Source organism: Pteropus medius, unplaced genomic scaffold (genome assembly GCF_902729225.1).
Source record: "Pteropus medius unplaced genomic scaffold, Ma_sr-lr_union100, whole genome shotgun sequence".
NCBI classification, from domain to species: domain Eukaryota; kingdom Metazoa; phylum Chordata; class Mammalia; order Chiroptera; family Pteropodidae; genus Pteropus; species Pteropus medius.
In genome coordinates this window covers 28,972,202-28,975,826 of record NW_024347791.1, presented here as the reverse complement: position 1 = coordinate 28,975,826, position 3,625 = coordinate 28,972,202, and the positions used below count along the sequence as shown (strand labels likewise).

The 3,625-nt window shown below is 32.2% G+C and overlaps 1 pseudogene; it reads left to right on the top strand.

Annotated features, from left to right (window-relative positions):
* The first annotated feature begins 2,836 nt into the window (after positions 1 to 2,836).
* Positions 2,837 to 2,955, top strand: LOC120615348 (uncharacterized; annotated as a pseudogene).
* The last annotated feature ends 670 nt before the right edge of the window (positions 2,956 to 3,625 follow it).

Sequence of the window (3,625 nt, the reverse complement as noted above, 5' to 3'; positions counted from 1 at the left end):
GAGTCACTGAATACCCTTGGTCACCGAGCTGTGGAATCTATAACAATGAGACTCAGTCATATGATCAGGATTTGTAGAAAGTAGCCTTATCCAAATGTATCAAATAGAAGCAGTTGACCATTGTCTTGCATTGTTTCTATATGCTCTTTTATCATCTTTGCAAAGTTAAGACAATCTAAAAATATACCTTCTGTGTATTCTTCGCTGAAAAGAATTTCTGACTTTATAACAGCTAGATTTAACACCACATTTGGCCTCAAAAACAAGAGAGATAATTTGTTTGGTTCTCTCTATGGTGCTGATAAAATCAGAGAACTTATTTAAAGATTAATGCTTTTAGCTGAGCTTCTGAATCTTTACAGAATCTGTGACATCTTAGTCAGCAGAGTGCCCAACAAGGCCTGTGTGCACTAAAATCATATATATTAAATGACACAAAAGTGTATTCACATTGTCAATAATACATGAACATATAAGTCTGATTGTAGCTGAGCTCTGTCTTTGCAGTCATGTCCTGATAAATATTTATTTGTCCTTATGTTTTACTGTTTAGATTTCTCCAATGAAATTCCATTCTCACTTTAACTACATCACAATATAGATTATCCGTTTTTAATGTGATGCTATTTGCTATTGAAGAATAATTATTTAATCTTTTCCTGCTTTCCTTGTATGACTCTGGTCATATGCACATATGGGTATTGAATTCTGGTTTGGAACTTTCCCTTGTGGTAACAATGCCAGGCCTCATTTTTATAGCTGTAAATAATTGTTTAGTCTCAAAATTCTGTTTGGAAGTATGCTCCTCTGTCCTGCCTCTAAAACCTCGACCCCCTTCCAAAATAAGACCCCTGGATATGTACACATTCTTGTTTTAATCCATCTGCTAATTGTTATAAAAGACTATGCTTTACATTCAAGTAGATCTGGCATATGCTTTCTGAAAGTTTATTAATTCAAGAGGCTTGTTCCAAATAAAGAGACAAGTGTTTTATAAAAGATCAAAAATCTGTAGAAAACTAGGCAAGTACTTGAGTTTATATGTCTTTGTCTCAGAATGTGTTTGAGAGAAAAATTCACCCATGCTATTTAATAATAACACCATAGACATAATAACATTAAACTGGAAAATGTTTTGTAGACCAGAAAGTTCGTACTATAGAGATTACTGGAAAATTAAAATGATTTTTGTGATCTAAAGAAAGGACAAGTAAAAATATGACAGGCATACTTTAGTATGAGGTAAGATGATACTTATTTATAAGTATTCTGAATCATAGCATGCACACTGTTTCCAACTCAAGACCTAAAACATACATAGTTAATTTAGATTCATTTTTATTGTCTCCCTCCAAATTTGCTTTACATACTTCTAATTTAAGCAGCTTGTCATTTGTACAATTTACTAAAAATTTATATTCCACTAGAACATGGCATAGTTTAAGCTTTATCTCATATAACCTTTTTTTTTTTTTAGAAATTTCATTGTCTATACTTATTTTTTTTCTCTAGGCTTATTCTCATAATACTACAAATCTGGCGTGAATTGTAAGTTTTCAACTATGCTTGTAAAATATACATATGTTTTCTTATTTGTTGTATTATCTGATCATAGAAAACATCTAGAGACTTTTAGCATTGTAATATGAAAGTTTCTAAAATACCTGTGGAGTTCTTTGAGAATGCATAAGACATTTTAAGAGTCATGGAGGATAAAGTTTAATTAAACATTAATATGTTAGTGTCTTCATAAGTTTCATGCCTGTTTAATGAATCTCAATAAAGACTAGAATTTTACAAAGTTGACAGTAATGTTAAAATCAATAATAAAACAATAGAAAAGTAGAAACTACTTCTACTATGTCAATTGTATATTATGTGCAATTTCCTAATTCACAGTAGTGCATTTGATATATGATGGAAGTAAAGTGGTAAGAAAAACGAATATTGGAATTGGAGTGTAGGGATCTGAGTTCTTGGATGAGCTCTGTCACTGATGATCTCAATGAACTTGAGCAATAGACTTAATCTCATAGGTTCTTCATCTTTAAAAATTAGTCAAATAATTTCTAGGATAATTTCTCTCTCATTATGAACTGAATTGTGTTTCCTCAAAATTCATGTGTTGATGCCCTAACACTCAGAATGTCACTGTATTTGGAAAAAGGGCATTTAAAAGGGTTACCAAATTAAAATAGTCATTAGAGTTGGCCCTAATCCAATATTACTGGTATCTTTATAAAAATAAAGTGAGACGGGACTGAGGGAGAGAGAGTAGAGAGAGAGAGAGAGAGAGGAGAGAGAGAGATTGAGGTTGAGAGAGAGAGAGAAACACCAGACACACATATACATAGAGATAAACATGTGAACACAAAGCAAGAAGGCAGCATTTGCAAACGAGGGAGAGAGGACTCAGAAAAAATCAAACCTGCTGACACCTTGATCTTATAGCTCTAACCTTCAGAACTGTGAAAAATATTTTTTTTATGTTTAAGGCACCCAATCTGTGGTATTTTGTTATGACAACTCTAGCAAACTAATATATCTCTCTCAGCTCCTAGAAAAAAATGTAATCAAATACCCTTTGAACTATATGTATTAATTAGATTTGGGAATAGAAAGTGACATGGTGAAGGTTCATTTTAATGGTATAAATGCAAATGACTTGCAGAAAGATAAACTAAAGCCATTTAGTTTGGTCCACAGTTAACACAACACAGCAGAATATGTCTCCCTAATCTTATACTCTGGTCCTGTAAAAAAATATAGACCGTGGAATTAAAAGATTTTTTTTTTTCTTTTGGTAGGTAAGAGAATGTTTAAGAAAATCTTCACAGTCTACGGACATACCACCCTGAACAAGCCTGATCCCGTCTGATCTCGGAAGCTAAGCAGGGTCGGGCCTGGTTAGTACTTGTATAGGAGACCACCTAAGAAGACCAGGTGCTGTAAGTATAAAAAAATAACAAATAAGAGATTGTAAACTGACAAAGTCCTTGCAATCTGTGAGGTCAACTAAGGGTTGCCTCGCCTAAAAAAAGAAAAAAGAAAATCTTTATAAAGTGTATGTATAATGCAACTCTAATGTAATAAATGATCATTTGGCACTATGATTCTAAATATTCATAAGACATACGACCTCTACAGTAATTCTTTCATCATTGACAATTAACTCTATTTTGTTACATAAGCACTTTAAATGTTTTCTCTGATATATTTATATCAAAATGTATAATATTTTAGAACTGTTTATCTTTATTACTAAAATTTTCCTATAAATGGACAATATCAGAATATAATTTAAAACACATTCACTATATCAGTCAGAGTTACTCAAAAAAGCAGAAGCTATCCTAGTTATATTAACTGATCAGGTTTAATTAAAGGGAATTGGCTAAATTTCCTAAATTTTAGGTGTTAGAAGACTAACAGTAATGTGGGACACTGAGGCAACAGAAAGACAACAATGGGAATCATTTACCCATTCTAGGGCTGAGTGAAAATTAGAAAATTATCTAAGAACCTAAAAGTTGTTTTACTAGTATCTTTTTCCTGATTGGTTGTGACAGTAAACATATATTTTTAGAAAGACTGTTCAGATTTAGGACCAGTGTATATCTGCGAG